Here is a 17,824-nt window from a genome sequence, read left to right as displayed (position 1 = left end):
GAAACTCCAAACCCCATCTTTTTGGGGGTTTTACGGGGGTTTCATTATACAGACATGATTGATTTAAATCTTGGGCCATTGGTGATGAATTCAATCTCCAGCTCCTCTCCCATCTCCGGAGGTCAGTGTGATGGAACAGAAAGTTTCAACACTCTAATCAACTGGTTGATCCCCTTGGCAACCAGCACCCAGCCTTAGGTACTTTCCAAAAGTCACCCCAGTAACATAAACTTAGGTGAGGTTGAAAGGGGTTTGTTATGCATGTCAACACACTTTTATTGCTCTTATCACTTAGTAATTCCAAGGGTTTTAGGATCTCTGTGCCAGAAATAGGGATGCAGACCAAGTATGTTTTTCGTATTGTAATTCACAATATCACAGTTCTGCAGGACCAACCTTTCCCAAAGTGTGCTTCCCAGAACACAGGTCCCACAAAATGCTGTGTGAAAAACAAAAAAGAGGTCAATTTTAATACCTATGGCAATATTAGCAACATTTAAAAAAGGACTCTTTTGTTGATTCAAAATGCACTCTGGAAAGTTCTGCAGTGGAGAAACCTGTGGCAGCAATTGCTTAGTTACCAGATACCTATTTTCATGGAACACTTATGAACACTCCAAGGCCCACTTTAGGAAATACCGTACTTCCAGTAAAGTCCAAGAAGACCTTTGCTTTGAGTCCCAAAGGCCTCTTATTTTGATTACTGTGCCTAGAGAAGAACGCCACAACCAAAGGCTTTCAGTTTAATATGCCTGAGTTAAAACTCGAAATAAATACAGAACTATCAAATAAACAGCCACTGATATGCTTCCATTGCCTGACAGTGGACCGAGTTGTACTCCATGAGAAGAAACCCAAACGTTAAATTTCTCTTTGGACTCTATCTCCTCAGATAAGAAGAGTGGATTCTCCCACAGCAAAGTACAAGGAGCTCCAACTTTCACCTCCTGGCCTTACTTCTTCAAGGCCTCCTCTTGGCCTTTTCAGTGGGTTCTCACTTCCTCCATTCTGTAGAAATGATGCTTCGAATGTCCTTAATGAGACAAATTTCCAGAGCTGGCACAGACCACTGCTAGATGTTGGCACACATAAGACTAACAATTTGGAGAATATTTAAATATGTTTTCATTATAATTTTAAAATAGCAAAAAAGCAGTTTTTTACTTTGGTAAAATATACATAATATTTACCATTTTGATCATTTTAAAGTGTATAATTCAATGGCATCAAGTACATTTGCATTGTTATGCAACCATCACCACCATCGATTTCTAGAACTTTCTGATCACCCCAAACAGAAACTCATGAAACACCAGCTCCCCATTGCCCTTCTTCCTTGCCCCCCGAATCTCTGGTAACTCCTATTTTACTTTCTGTCTCTATGAATTTGATTGTTCTAGGTACTTCAGATTAGTGAAACCATGAAATATCTGCATGGTTGCATCTGGCTTTATTTCACCTCGTATAATGTTTCCAAGGTTCATCCAGAACAAGATAGTGTTCAATTAATAATAATCACCTTATATCAGTGAAGAAGATGATACTGTTCGTCATCTTTCATCAAGGTTTTTGTGACTGTCTAAAAGATGGAAGGCTTGAGGCATAGGTTAGAGCTCACATCCAGTCAGTGTCTTTTCTTACTGTATTTCTACTGAAATAGAACTAACCATAATTATTGGTTATCAAGATTGGCAGAATTGTTCAGGACCTCCGTCTAATAATTCTAAATATATGGCTCAAACATATACCCAGAAAGTATGCTCTGATTTCTCTCTCGGTGATAAGTCAGGCACTAGGATAAAAAAAAAAAAAACACACCATACTTAATGCTTGGAATGTTTTCTTTCAACCTCAGAGATGATGGTAAATGGAATCTTACCCCACTTTGATTTCATTTGGCTCTAAAAAGTGTTTTTCTAGGTTTGGGAAAAGCATTTGGATTGCTTCCTCTTTTATATCTCATTTGGGGGGAACATGACAGGTAAGTACCATACTATCTTGGATTTCTCCAATGAATGAAAAAAATCAAGTGTTAAAATCAAACTTGTGGATTAAAATATTTATACCATAGCTTGGTCTTCTTAAGAAATCCTGATAGTGATAATATTTAAAATGATAAAATTTACATTCCGACATGATAGCCTGAGGCTATTAAAAGTGGAATATATCACTGAAATGTGCCACTTGAAAAACCTACTTTAAAAAAAAAAAAATGGCATTACTAGTGTCATGAAGAAATGCTTTTATCTCATCCCTGATTTCAAAAGCTTGTCTAAACACTTTCACCTCAATAAATAGTTTATTTCTGCGTGGAAAAGGCAGCTTGTGCTTACTGCCAGTTTCTTCACAAAGCACGCTTCAGAGGTAAACACTCAGTGACCACAGTTTGAACACATTAACCACGTTCACCGACTGTGTTCTAAGATGCAGCAATAGGTAAAGGGACAGTTTATCCAAATAGGCAAACACTTCCTTATTGAAAACATTACTGGTGCTGTCGGTGTCTTCCCAGCCTGCATCATGGCTCACAAAACAATTGCCAAATGCACGTGAAAAATCTCCTCGAGCACAAGGGTGAAGCAACAAACTCACAAATAAGTCCCGGAGCGCCTCCCTTTTCTACATTTCTGCACATTTCTGCCAAGTGTTGATTGATACTCTGCACATCTGTGATTCTTTCCAAACGTAAGCCAAATGTCTGCTAGCATGCACTCGTGATAGACATTGCCCTTCTGCGCTATATGCCATTAATATTACGTGATGCACAATGGCCCTCTTTGATTAGGAAATTCCCAATGGCTAATTTGCGTTTCTTCCTGAGCCTGGTAATTATCATTACCCTCATAGTTGGGATCGTAAGTTTTTTGCACTAGTGTGACTTCCTTATCTGTTTGTTGTTGGTTTTGGTTTTGGGTGTGCAATTTCGAATGTTTCTTTAGTTTGGGTCCCTTCACCTTTAAATGACAGAATTTATCCATTTCATATTAGAAAGCATTATTTTGTGCTTGTTCAGGAAAAACTCAATTGGTTTATCAGAAAGGTCATGGTACTTTGAAAGCAATGCAAAAGCTTCTGTGGCTTCTTGCCATTCTTTAACAAAGTTTTGTAACAGACAATGCAATAGAGACTAGAGGCAAATTGATTGCTGGTCTGATAAAATCCAATTTTCACGTATTCATCAAGATTCAATTGTTCTCGCATATACAGTTTCACATTCGAACTTTGCATCGGGCTCTTGTTCACTGTTTACATTTTCAGAGTTCTGTTATATTTACACTATCATTGCATCATTACTTTTACACTTCAGTACCTGTAAGCATTTGATTTATTTCTGTGAATTGGCTATCGTAGCATGCAGTGAAAGATGTAAAAGTTACAGATGTAAATAGCATTTAAATGTATAAAATTCAATAGTTGAGGCAAAGTGCACCATGAATGGATGCTCATGCTATGCACCATAGCCGGGATGAACAACTTTCAGGCACACAGTGATTATTAGGTGTGCAACTAGATTTATAGAAAATATAATATTAATCTTAACTTTCAAATTTACCAAGTGAACATTAAATTGTTCCCTTGCTCTTTCCTTCTATATATGGCCGGGAGCCTACCAATGACCCCTGGTTTGTCTGTGAGCAGCACTTCCCCAGGAGGTACTACTTTGGGGTGTTGGGATGGCTACCTGCCAAAATAGCTCAGCATCCAACTAGCCTGATATCCCAAATCCCCAAGCCATGTGTTATTCCTCCCATGACTTCAAGATAGATCTGGCTGATTGTTATAAAATAGCATTAAGCCTACAGCACACAGGCTGTAGATATAGACTATATATAAAACAGACAGTCTTTACCTTCTGGGGATTATAGAAATAAACACAAATAAATTGCAAGCTACCAACTGTGGTAAGTGCTGAAGGACAAAAAAAGATGAGAGAGAATAAGAAAGTGGAGGCTGAAAGGTCTCATTTAAGTTGATGGGTCAAAGGCAAGTGCTGCGTGAGCTATTTCCTTTGAGATCCTCAAAGAGAAATCAGCCATGAGTACTTAGGACATGTTCTTTTTTCTAAGAACATCTGTGAAGTGTAGAAATAACTAAAGACAGCATTTGTTCTTTCTATTACTATTATTATTAGCGCTTACCTACATTGCGGGCACTGTTCTAAGCTCTGAAGTTACAGTTGTAAATGAGACAGACAAGACTTTGGTTCTTGTACAGCATTTGTTCAGTGTTGAGATGCCTCTCAAGACATGAAAAGAGAAAAAGATGGGTAAACTCTGGAGTAAGCCATTAAAAAAGCTTATGAAGCATCATTTTATTAATAACACAAGATAAAGAAATGTACTCTTGCCCAACAACACTCAACTGTAATCTGACTGAATGCTTAGATATATGTAAAAAATAAAAAAGTATATATCGATAAAAACTGGTGATCAACAATATAGGGGATAAAACCTTAAAATGAAGCTGGTGTATCAGGTGTTATAGATCAATGACACTAACCATTAAAATCGTCTTACTCCTCTTCTGACTGAAATTTGGCCTCAAAGGGAAATTGGCCTGTAGAGAGAATTATTGACAAGTATCTGATGTATTTTCATAACCAATCAATAAATTGGCATTCTGGTCACACCCATTAGTGTCCATGAGTGTGTTTAAAATGAGTCTCTACCTGAGAGATCCTAAGTCAAGTGTGAGCCTGCCAGGCTGAAGATAGAGTGCAGCAGTTGACCACAGGTACCCAGTACCCCTGTCGGGGTGACCAGCAGGCTTTCTCCATGAGACTACGGGATTTAGGGTAAGCAATAAGCAATTTGCATTAATAAATAATCATGAGATATTTTGGAGGCACTCCATCAACTATCTTTAGGGAGGAAATGATTTATTCTTTTTTTAATTTTTTTTAACGTTTATTCATTTTTGAGAGACAGAGACAGAGACAGAGACAGAGCACAAGTGGGAGGAGGGGCACCGAGACAGAAAGGGAGACACAGGATCCAAAGCAGGCTCCAGGCTCTGAGCTGTCAGCACAGAGCCTGACGCAGGGCTCAAACTCACTGACCATAACATTGTGACCTGAGCTGAAGTGGGATGCTTAACTGACTGAGCCACCCAGGAACCCCGGAAAATAATGATTTAAAATGTGAGGTTGGCAATGGTTATTTCAAGGCTCAGAATAAACCATTTTCAAAACATTGGCTGATGCTCTTAACAACTGTCAAAATAGACTAAAAAACGTAAGAGAAATTGAACCCACAACTTTAGATCCTTTCCTTTTATAAGTATAGTTTCTTTTTCTATCAGTAGGAAGACAGGCTAACACAGCCAATGGAGTTCCTTTAATTAAATAAACAGACATTTCTTATTTATTCTAACAAGCTGAAATAGTGTATGAGATTTCAAAAAAAAAAAATCATTCAGCAGTTCAGTCTTGTCTCCCTTTTTTGTGAGATTGAAAAAGAACCAAAGAAACATTTGAATTTGGTATAAAGGGGACTAAGGATATTTATCATGAACAGTTTAATATTAGTCTTCTGAGACCAGAGCTACTCTTCTGAGTTCAGCAGAAATACACAATTTGATAAATATTGAATTACGCTTTAAGGCAATTCTCATACTTTAATATAATCTGTTTTTTAAAAATTTCTTTCTTTCTCCTTTGAAATAAAAGTCCACCACCAAATACAATTTAAAAAAATACATTGAATTGCTTTTCATCTCAGTTTAGGGAAGAGCCTTTAGCTCACTTTTATACCATAGCAATTTTTAGCAATTTTTCTCCTGAATGAGAGGAAAAGAAGCTTGAACGTTTCCGGAGAAATGTAGTAAAAAAAACCAGGATCCCTGTAAAGTGATGTGGTCATGTCAAATATATTGCATATATTGCTGTCAAGTTAAGATGATGCATTTAAAGACATTAAATTAGATTATGGTAACTATTTGGAAATTTGATTTTTCACATTATGAAATTTTGTGTAAACTGGAGAATATTTAAACATTTGAAACCATTGATCCAATTTTTCTACATCTTGCACATTAGGATCACCTGGTTGGGAGAGAGGTGGAGGGTAGAGAGGGTTGACTGTAAAAATATCGATGCCTGGTTCCCACCCCTGAGACTAGCTCCCTAGCTGATTATAATCTGCCATCAAAGTTAAGAACCACTGTCCTAAGATAATAATTGTGGCAAGTAACCATCAAACTTGAAGTCCAAAATGCATTTCAGTTTAGGTTAGGTTGCCAGATAAAATAGAGGATGCTTAGTTATATTTGAATTTCAGGTAAACTATAAATATATTTTTAGTATTGGAATATAAATATGTCCTGAATATTACATAAGACCCTGCATTTTTATTTGCTAAATCCAGTAACCCTAATTTTTCTTTGCTTAAAATTTATCTGGAACGAAGTCGTTTATCTACCAATGGAGTTCTTTAGAAACAGATTTCTCTGGGACAAACTACAATAACAACAAAACTGGGTAAACATGTTAGATGCTCTCCTGTTCTGGGCTCTTAAATAAGTTCATCTCCTCTCTATACTTTCAGTTTTCCTTCCATTGTCTCTTGCCTCTAACGACACCAATTATTTTTGGGTTCCCCAGACCCTAGTCCAACATGGGTTAGGGGTAACCCCACACAAAACACTCAATTCTGACACTATCTACCTGGAAACAGCATCCGATTCCACAGGTTAAGGGTTCTGCTCTACAAGACTGTGCCCCACTCCCCACTCCCCACTCCAGATGCCAGTGACAAGTAGGTCCCAGGCTGTTGTCTGTGCTTGTGGCCTATAGGCTACAGATTGGAGGTTCTGACAACCTCCTCCTTAGGTCCTTTTAATTTGCTAGAGTGGCTCACAGAACTAGGGGAAACAGTTTGCCTGTGTATTAAAAGATTCGATAAAGGATATGAATCAGCAGCCAGATGAGGAGATGCATAGAGCAGAGTATGGGTAAGGGACACGAGCTTCTATGCCTTCTCTTAGCTCCCTTATTCCTCTTCCCAAACACAACCCCCTCCAACTCCTAAAGGTAACCAGAATGGTGACTTTTAAAATAGTCACTTTTTGGAGTGCCTGGGTGGCTTAGTCAGTTGAACATCTGATTCTTGGTTTCAGCTCAGGTCATGATTTCACAGTTTGTGTGTTCAAGCCCTGCATTGGGCTCTGTGATGACAGTGCAGAACCTGTTTGGGATTCTCTCTCTTCCCCTCCCCCCCCCACCCCCGCTCACACGTATGTGCTCTATGTCTAAAAACTAAAATAAATTTTTAAAAATAAATAAAATAATCACTTTTCTATTTTTCCCCTTAGTTTCCCCACCCAAATATGTATCCATAAACATTATAATTTGTTTATGTTTGAACTTTAAATGGAATCATGTAGCATAAAGATTTTATGCCTAGATTCTTTTACTGAATTTTTTGTTGTGACTCATTAGTGTTGATCCATGTAGCAGTAGTTTATTTATTTACATTGTTCTATATATTCCATTATTTGAAAATATCACAGTTTAGGGAGCCTGGATGGCTCAGTCATCAGTCAAGCATTCGACTTTGGCTCAGGTCATGATCTTGCAGTTTGTGAGTTCGAGACCCAGGGTCGGGCTCTGTGCTGACAGCTCGGAGCCTGGAGCCTGCTTCAGATTCTGTGTCTCCCCCTCTTTCTGCCCCTCCCATGCTCATGCTCTGTCTCTCTCTGTCTCTCAATAATAAATAAACGTGAAAAAAAGATTGAAAATACCACAATTTATTTATTCCTCTGCTAATGGACATTTGTGTCTCTCTGTTTTAGGGCATAATGCCTCTATGAACATTCTCACACATTTCTCCAGGCACATGAGGGTCAACATTCCTCTGTGGTATATACCTGGGAGTGGCATTACTGCATCATGTGCATATGTACATCTTTATTTTGACATAATTTTGAGCTGTTAGAAATGTTGCAAAAATGGTACAGAGTTCCCATATACCATTCACTAAGAGTTCCCTAATTATAACATTTTACATAATCATAGTACAATTATCAAAAAGAGGATATTAATATTTATGCAATAAAATTTATGCAATAAAACTAACCACACACCTTATTTGAATTTTGCCAGTTTTCTTCCTTCCAACATTTCTGTACCCTTATGTTTTAGATGTGTCTCGGGTCAGCATATAGTTTGATTTTTAAAAACCCAGTCTCACAATTTTTTAACTTGAAGTATTTAATCCATTTATATTAAATGTAATTGCTAATAGATAAGGGCTTCTCTGTGTAAATCATTTTAACCTACCATTTTATTTTATTTTGTGCTTTGCATTTGTTTCTTCTATTTTTTTTTCTCTATGTTTGGGTCTTCTTTTGGGTCGATTTAGTTATTTTGATCACTCCAGTTTCCCCCATTTTTTTTAGTGTTTGACATAGAAATTACAATACGAACACTTAACTTATTGAAGCCTAAAGTTAATATATTTATCTACAAGGACCTACCACACTTTTAAGTCCATTTACTTCTTGTCCCCAAATAACATTTAATTATTTTCATAGACTTTAAGTCTAAGTTGTTTTTCATGCCACTAGACATTATCATTTTGTTTGAAACATGCAATATTTGTTCATATTCACTCATACCATTTAGCCCTTCCTCTGCCCTTTGTTTCCTTTGCCTATCAGACTCTTCCTTTCAAATCACTTTTCCCTTCAATCCAAATTTTATCTTTCATAATTTCTTTTTTGGGATTTTGCAGTGGTAATAAACTCTCCCCATTTTATTTTTGTTTTAAAATGTCTCTATTTTACCCTCAATTTTGGAAAGATGGTTTTACTGGATATAGAATTTTAGATTAGCAGTAATTTCCTTTCAGCATATTAAAGATATTTCACTATCTACTGACTTTCATTATTTTCTGTCAATCTAACTGAGTATCTTTTGAATATGTCTTTTTTTTTTTTTTCTTCTGGCTTCTTTTAAAATAATCTTAAGATTTTGCTTTCTGCTATTACACTATGGTTCCAGGTGGAGGTTTATTTTGAATGTTTTGGGTACTTCTGGAAAATTGTCATCCACTTTCTGTGCCACATCTCTTTTTCTCTCCTCTTTAAATGGATCTGTTTTTAGACATGTGGTAGACTTTTTTACTCTAAGCCCCATGTTACATAAACTCCTGTTCATAACTAGCACCTCTTTGTATCTCTGCATTCAGATAATCTCCTCTTCCCTATCTTCAAACGCACTAATTCTTTATTCAAATATTTCTTAATATGTTGCTAAATCTCCAATTGAGTTTTTATCTTAATTATTTTTTTATCTCTAGAAGTTCTGTTTAGTTTTCTTGCAAATATGCTAGCCTATATTTTATAGTTTCCTATCCTTTGAAGATATTTTAAACTTGTTTTTCATTTTTTAAAATGAGCGTAGTAATTATATTATCTATCCCTGAAAGTGTAGTAGTGAGCGTAGTAATTATATTATCTATCCCTGAAAAAGTCGAATTCAACGTACTCTTTTGTTTCTGTAGTTTGTTGTTTCTGCTGATTTTCATTCTTGAGGATTTCCCCAGGGTACTCTGTTACTTTTGACTGTAAGCTGCTTTTTGTTCTCCTTTGGAAAATTATTTTTGAGGATTCCCATTGGCCTAAAGTAAAGATATCTTTGCCTCTGTCCGATACATAGGTACACTATCAGTTCAGAAACAGCTTAAATTCATGGCTTAAGGGGTTCGGAACCATCTCAGTGATGTGAATATGGTATGCAAGCTCCTGAAGCATCCATCTAGTTAAAACTTTCTCAGGAAAAAAAAAAAAAAAAAAAAAACTTTCTCAGGGATGGTTTTTATTTCCCTTCCCTGCTCTGCTCAGAGCTAAGGAAGCCTTCCTGCAGAAATGGGGGTAGGTTAACCTTTGGCTCATCCTTAGACTGAGGGAATATGGTTTGAGTATCTTAGCTTTATTCTGGAAGAGTTTCCTTTTAGATCTTCACCTTGGTTAAACCCTGGGCTTTGATTTCTGTTGTCCACCCTCCCCAAGTCCACTTAAAGTGAAAGTTTGCCTAGTTTCGCAAACGCTCTAGTGCAAAAGCAACTGAAGTGCTCTGCTAACATCTCTAGGATTCCTTCTCTATTTAGATTTTGGCCTGGAAATTCCTTACTGTCTCATCAGATCTTTGTTGCTTTTAAAAACTTGCTTTTTGTGCTATTTTAAGTTGTTCTTCCCTCCAGCTGAGAGGGTTGGCCTGAATAATGTAATCTGTCATGATTGAAAAGGTAGGTTTTATTTTACAATTTAAAAAATTATTTTCAACCTGTGTTTCTGTCCCCTTCCTCATATTTAATGTGTGTGTGCGTGTGTGTGTGTGTGTGTGTGTGTGTTTTAATTCGAAATTGCCAGGACTTTTTGTAGTACTTTTCTTCCAATGACACAACTCTTGGTCCATGTATACCTCTATTAGTTTTTATTTCATAGTTCTTTGATTTCTGTTTTTATCTTTATTTGCTTTCTTATCATTAAAAAAAAAATTCTAACTTATTGAGTTGAATATTTCATTTATTTTTAGGTTTTCTTTTTCAAATAATGAAAAGATTTAAATTATAAATTTGTTTTTGAGTTCAATTTTGGATGTATCCCATTCTATTATTTCACATGCTCTTTTTCTGAAGGCCTATAGTTTTTTTTCCTTTTTCCCTTTTATTTGATCATTTATTATTGATTTTGATTGTATTTTATTATTTTTAGAGAATGTGGTCTGTTTAATTTCAGATTTTCAAAAAATTTACTGAGATTTAAAAAATTAATAAGATTTAATGGCCTAGTATATTTATCAATCTTATATATATTTTTAAATTTATTTAATGTTTATTCATTTTTGAGAGAGAGACAGAGACAGAGCGCAAAAAGGGAAGGGGCAGAGAAAGAGGGAGACACAGAATCTGAAGCAGGCTCCAGGCTTTGAGCTGTCAGCACAGAGCCTTATGTGGGGCTCAAACTCACGAACTGTAAGATCATGACCTGAGCTAAAGTCAGACCCTCAACTGACCGAGCCACCCAGGCAACCCTCAATTTTATATATTTTGCAGATGCTAGTCAAAAAAAAAAAAAAAAAAAAAAAAAAGAATATGTAGGGTCTAACATTCAAGATATACATAAACATAGATATTAATCTTTAAAATTATAGTGATATCAGAGACATTTTCTTCCTACTTGAGTTATTCGGCCATTCATTCAAATGACATAGGTATAAAATAGGAATCTTTCTTAGGGGTAACATGTTTAAACCTACTCTCTTTTAAATTTGAAGGCATTTTCCTTTACATTACTTTAGAATGCTTAATATTTTGACTAATGTACTTGAAAGAGTAAAGCGTGTGGTTATTGTATGTAAACCGATTACTTTCTCACACTCTCTAATGTAATTTCCTGTACCACTTTCAACACTGAATACATCAACTCTGTGGTCTTTCTGTGTCTTTTTGTCTCTCCAGTAAGCAACATCACAACTGTGCTTCTTCTTAATGCTTTGGACTGTTACTGTGTCAATTTTTTTCCTAATTAACCATATTATAGGGACAAATGGGCAAGAATATAATTTGTATGTAGTATTTTGACTTTAGAAAGTTTCTCTTTCTCTTTTTATTTTTTTAATCATTATAAGATTTTTTTTTTTTTGCAAAATGGCTCCTCACAGAAATTTTAAAAACAGCATCTGCAATATAAAGAAGCAGAAAAAGAAGGTGCATATAATTCCATCACTCCAAGGCAACCACTGTTAACTAGTCTTGCTTGTTTCCTTCTGTTTTTTCCAGAACTGTTTTTACATGATTCAGATCGATTTTGTATTGACTTTTCCATTATATCATGTATATTTTTCATTATTAAAATCTATCCATCCGAATTGTTTAAATGCCTTGATAACATTCCATTATTTACTTAATATTCCTTTAATGTTATAATTTTCAATATCTTTGCATTAACAATGTTTAGATGGATTTCTTTTCTTTTTTTCTTTGTTTTTCTTAACTAATACTGTTGGACCTCTATCTTTCAGATGCATTCAAAGCACCTGAAGAGCCCCATGCCCAGAGTTTCTGATTCAGTAAATCTGGGGTGGGGCCAAAGAACTTGCTTTTGTGACAACTTTAGGTGATGCTGATTGTCCAGTGACATTTTGAGTCACTGGAATAGCTGTAATTAACAGAATGTATACAGATTGATTTCAATAAATTTCTAAAAACAGTGCTTCTTCCTTCCACAGTAAGTTATATCATTGATATTGCAGAGGAAAAAATAGTAACACTTATCTTGATTAGAAAAAGAAATACTGATGTGTATTAAAAGGCCTCTAAAATCTTTACTCACAGGCTTTTGCTAACGTATTTGTGCTTACTGTGGAATCTTACTGGAACACTTATCCATTTGACCCTGGAGCTACATCACTATACAGCTGGTCTCTTTTTTTCTTTTCTTTCTTTCTTTCTTTCTTTTTTTTTTTAAGTCACCTGCTCTCATTTAATTCATTTCCTTTGGTGTTTTCCTTCCTGTGGGAAGTCTCTGACATCTGTCCCACATACTTCTTTATGAATACAAAGGCTCATCTTTTATCTTATTTTTAACTTTTATGAGTCAGTTACTCTTACCCTTTTTATAGTTACGACCTTTTCATTCCTTATGTTTTAAAAAGACATTCTACACTGTAATTCTTGTGGTCGCTTTTTTCAAAAACAATCTTATTTTTTAACACCTTTAATTATCTTCTGTTGACTTTTATATTTAGGTCTGAGCCTAATGTCAAATACTAGCAGCACAAGGGCTTCTTACTTCATTGGCACCATCATGTGGCGAAACTGTGTATCACAGTGGAAAACCTGCCACATTATATAGAGATAACACTGGAACTGGAGAGCCCATAATAAGGTGGGGGATCTGCAACAATCCTATTACTTTAGTTAATGCACAGCAAAATGAGAGCTAATAAACACCAATGATTAATTATGAGGACACTGCAGTCGAAGAGCTCAAACCCTGGCTTTCCCATTTATTATGATATGGCAATGGTTAATCTCCTTGAGTCTCCATTTCCTCATAAGTATGGGGCTACGAGTAGCATCTATCTCACAGGAATGTCATGAGGAACAATTACTAATATGACAATAGCACAATGGCCATCAAATAGCTCTATAATATCAGTTGTGATTAGCTGTTAACAAACCATCACATTCAATTTTTTCTTTATGTTCAAATCCAGAATAGAAAAGGCACCAAAGAAGAAGACTTCCTCTGAGATTTTAGAGAATTATGCTAAAATGGTAGAATTATTTTCAGAATGATCGGAAGTAGCATGAAGTTAAAAACTGCAAAAGGTAGATATTGAAAGAACATTTACACAAAAAATGTCTTTTCAGAAAAAAGGAAGGAAACTTCTGGTAAGGTCTTCTAAATTATTCTTACAAAGTGAAATTTGAAAGTTATCTGGTTGAATTAACCATAACTGACCATCAAAATAAGTAATTATTGGTGGGGGGAGGTAACTTAAAATTCTTTTCAAGGGTAGAAAAAAAAACCTTTTAATATTAAACATAATTTATAGTCCTATATCCTTTTAAAGGTTATTTTTTTTTAATGTCTATTTATTTATTTTGAGAAAGAGCATGAGCTGGGTAGGGACAGAGAGAGAGAGAGAGAGAGGGAGAGAGAGAGAATCCCAAGTGGGTTCCCTGTGGAGCCTGATGTAGGGCTTGATCCCACAAACCGCAAGATCATGATCTGAGCTGAAATCAAGAGTCAGATGCCTAATTGAGCTACCCAGGTGCCCCCAAAATGTATGCTCTTATAAGTCCTTAAAAGAGATACACTTAGGATGAAATCTGGATGCTTGAAATTTTTCTATTTGAAAATGAATTTTAATTATTTCATTAGAAAAACTGGATGAAAAGTTATTTAAGATCAATGAGAATAAAGCATGTGGGATATTTGCCATGCCCTCCCCCCTACCCTTTTAAAACCATGCACACCATTAGATAGTATGGGTAATCTTGCCAGGACCAGAATCTTACATTCAGTTTCCAAAGTGTAGTTTCCCCAGATAGTTAGCATGGTTCAAAGAATTTTCGTTATGCCATTATGCAAATGCAGTCTATGTTCATTATCTTTCTACTTATTAAATTCATCAAAAGCTGTCCAGGAACAGATTTTCTGTTTTGTCAACTACACCCACAGTCTTGTTCCCAGATTTTTCATCAGTATTTTCAGACTGTGAGGGAAAGAAAGCAAGAAATGGGAATGATTTCATGAATTTTAAATATGCTGTAACTCTTGTTTCAGTGCAATACTCAAGTATATAACAGCCGTCTGTAGTTGCTCACAGCATACCCCAATCTCAGGGCACTGCCAGGTTAGCACAGTTGGTTAGAATGTGGCACTAATACATCCATAATCAATTCCTACATGATTCAGTTGGCTGTGGAGAGAAGAAAAACGTCTTTAGTGTCAACATGAACTTCTGTGGCTAGCAGTTTAGAAAGTCTATGCCTTTGATTACTGAGATTTGGGGATTTTCCAGAAATTTAGTATTGACTTCCATTTTAATTTTATTGTGGTCAGAGAACATACTTTGCACAATTTCAATCCTTACAAATTAATTGAGGCTGTTCTAAAGCCAAGAATATGATCTTTCTTGGTTTATGCCCTGGGTGCACAAATAGGAGATATATATAGGAGATCTATCTATCTATGTATCTATCTGTCTGTCTGTCTATATATACACATACATATCCATTTAGGCAATGTTTCACAGTAGTACAGTCTTCATATATCTTTCATTAAATTTATTTCTAGATACTTATAATGCTATTTTAAATTTATATTTATTTTTAAATTTTTAAAATAATTTTTTGAAGTTTATTTATTAATTTTGAGAGAGAGAGAGAACAGGGAGCGAATGAGAAAGAATCTCAAGCACTGCCCACACAGAGCCTGATATGGGGCTCAGACTCACAAACCATGAGGTCATGACCTGAGCCGAAATCAAGAGTCGGACGCTTAACCGACTGAGCCACTCAGGCGCCCCTAAATGTTATATTTAAAAATTCATTTCCTAATTGGTGCTTGCTAATATGTAGAAATACCGATTCTTATATACTGATCTGTTATCCTGTGCTCGCTAACTTTAATTATTCGTTCCAGTAGATCTCCAAGATTTTCTACATGGACAGTAATTAATCTAAAGACAAGTAATTAATAGTTTTTCAAAATAACATTTGGGGCACCTGGGTGGCTCAGTCAGTTAAGCGTCTGACTTCAGCTCAGGTCATGATCTCCTGGTTTGTAAGTTCGAGCCCCACATTGGGCTCTGTGCTGACAGCTCAGAGCCTGAAGCCTGTTTCAGATTCTGTTTTCCTCTCTCTCTGACCCTCCCCTGCTCATGCTCATGCTCTGTCTCTCTCTCTCTCTCTAATATAAACATTAAAAGAATAATTTTCTATACAGACCTCTGTGAATAGACAGTTTTATTCTTCCTTTCTAATCTTTCCATGTTTTATAATTTTAATTTATTTTTGCCTATTGCAATATCTAAGAGGACATAAAGTTGAATAGAAGTAGTGAGAGCAGACATTCTCACCTTTTACCCAATCCTAGGATTGAATATTTCACCATTAAGCATGATAGTAGCTACAGGTCTTTCTTAGATGCTCTTTATAAAATTAAGTCAGTTCTCTTTCTAGTTTTGTGAATGTTTTCAGCATAAATTGGCAATAAATTGTGTCAAATGCTTTTTCTGTGTTTATTGAAATGATCATATGATTTTTTTTCCTTTTTATTAATATGGCAAGCTACCTTGTTTGAGTCATTAAATGTTGAGCAAATCTCGCAGTCTACGAAAAACCCCAATTGGCCACTGTATTTTATCCTTTTTGCTGTGTTCAATGTGTTAGTATTTTATATAGGATTTTTGCAGTTTTATTTATGAGTGATATTGGTCTGTGATCTTTTTCTTCTAATGTCTTTGTCAGACATTTCTATCATGGTTCTGCTGTCATTATAAAATTAGTGGGGTATTATTCTCTCCTCCTCTGTCTTCTCAAAGACTTTATATAAGATTGACAGTTTATATTCTTTAAGTATTGATAGAATTCACCAGTGAAATCATCTGGGCCTGGAGTTTTCTTTGCAAAGTGTTCTTTAATTATGAATTCAAGTTCTGTAATAGATGTACAACTACTAAGATTTTTCTACTTCTTCTTTAGTCAGTTTTGGTTAAGTTTTGTTTTTCCAAGAATTTATCAATTTCTTCTAAGTTATCGAATTCTATTAAGCTAAATTTGTAATATTCTCCTTTGATGGTTTTAATTAGAATTTCTCAGCCTCATTACTATTGCTATTTGGGGCCAGAAAATTGCCATGGGGAATTCTTCTGTGCATAGCGGCAGCCCTGGCTTCTATATATTATATGCTGGTAGCAGCCTCCCCCATTGTGAGAACCAAAAATGTCTCTAGGGGACAAAACATCTCCAGTTGAGAACCAGGGTTTTAATGTCTGTAGGATCTTTAGTGATCTTCCATTTTAGATACTGGTAATTTGTCTCCATTTTTAAATGAGTTTTGTTAAGAGCTGTGTAGGGTGTACAAAAGCAGGCTTTGCCCCAAATTTGGCCTGTGGACCATTTCGCTGACCTTGACTTAGAGCATTGATTACTCTTTTTTCATAAAGTAATAAAAAAGGTATGCATTTTTCCTCTAAGAATACTTTATCTGTATCCCATACCTTTTGACATGCTGTGTTGTGTTGATGGATATTAGCCAAATAATGGCTATGGAGAGTTATTTATCTATGAAGACAACATATGATCATTATTGTTATTTGAACAAAATTGCTTACAAATGGACTTTTGGTTCTGTGAGAGACAAGCAATGAAGAACAATTAATATAACGATATAATAAAATTTAGTCACATAAATTAAATACACTCTCCCAAGTAGTTGATAAATTGATATAAATTCCTACCATCTGGTGACAATAGCCTTCTTGCTCTTGCAGCTAGGAGAAGCCGCAGTCTGCACCACCCAGAACATCTATTAGGACAAGAAGAATATAATAATTTTACCACACCTTATCGAATATTGATTTGCTGCCACCTGCTGGGAGGCAGGAGTTTCCAGTGTCCTTAAAGGGCAAGAATGATGACCTTAGAAGCTGTAAAACTTTGCCTATCTCATAAAATGAAGCATAATATAGGAACTTTTGGGCCTGAAAGAAATCAATAATTTTATTTTTATTTTATTCTATTTTAGAAGTCAGTAATTTTGAATACATTAACTGTGTATAAAGTTCTGTATGTATACAATATGATCTGTATACAAAAATGGGAGTGCACTCTTTTCCATCTAAGAGAAATTAGATGGTACATTTGCATTTACCATGAAATGATGTGCAATAAAGTTCCTTAAAATGGTGAGTTCCTCAAGTACTAATTGTATATTTATGTAACAGTAATTAACCTCTTGACTGGTGCCAATGGAGAAACTTCAGAGCTGAAGAACCACAACTAAATGAAGATTCGTAAAAAAAACAATACTAAATCTAATGATAACGATGCTTGTGATGGGCAGAAATACAGCCTATCAAAGATGTCCATACTCTGATTCCCAGTGCCCAGAGAGTGGAGCTGTGAGCCCAGAGAACAGAACCAAACAAGAACTACAGATCAGTGCTTGGCTTGAAACTTAATGGGGACTGCCTGATTGGTCTTTGAAATTATTTGGGACTGGTGACTCCTTTTTTTCTTCCATTTTCTCCCTTTTTGATTGGGAATGGCTGCAACTGCTCTCCTGAGCCTCCTCTTCCATTGCA

General features: G+C 35.6%; 1 long non-coding RNA gene across 1 annotated transcript; it reads left to right on the top strand.

The window, feature by feature from the left end:
• The first annotated feature begins 9,826 nt into the window (after positions 1–9,826).
• Positions 9,827–17,302, top strand: LOC131506123 (uncharacterized). The gene is made up of 3 exons (XR_009258742.1): positions 9,827–10,247; positions 12,026–12,073; positions 17,012–17,302. It is a non-coding gene; the product is annotated as an uncharacterized LOC131506123 (long non-coding RNA).
• Positions 17,303–17,824: the final 522 nt, after the last annotated feature.

This window comes from Neofelis nebulosa, chromosome 3 (assembly GCF_028018385.1).
Source record: "Neofelis nebulosa isolate mNeoNeb1 chromosome 3, mNeoNeb1.pri, whole genome shotgun sequence".
NCBI classification, from domain to species: Eukaryota; Metazoa; Chordata; class Mammalia; order Carnivora; family Felidae; genus Neofelis; species Neofelis nebulosa.
Note: the sequence above shows the minus strand (reverse complement) of the source record. Positions and strands in the feature narration are given on the sequence as shown.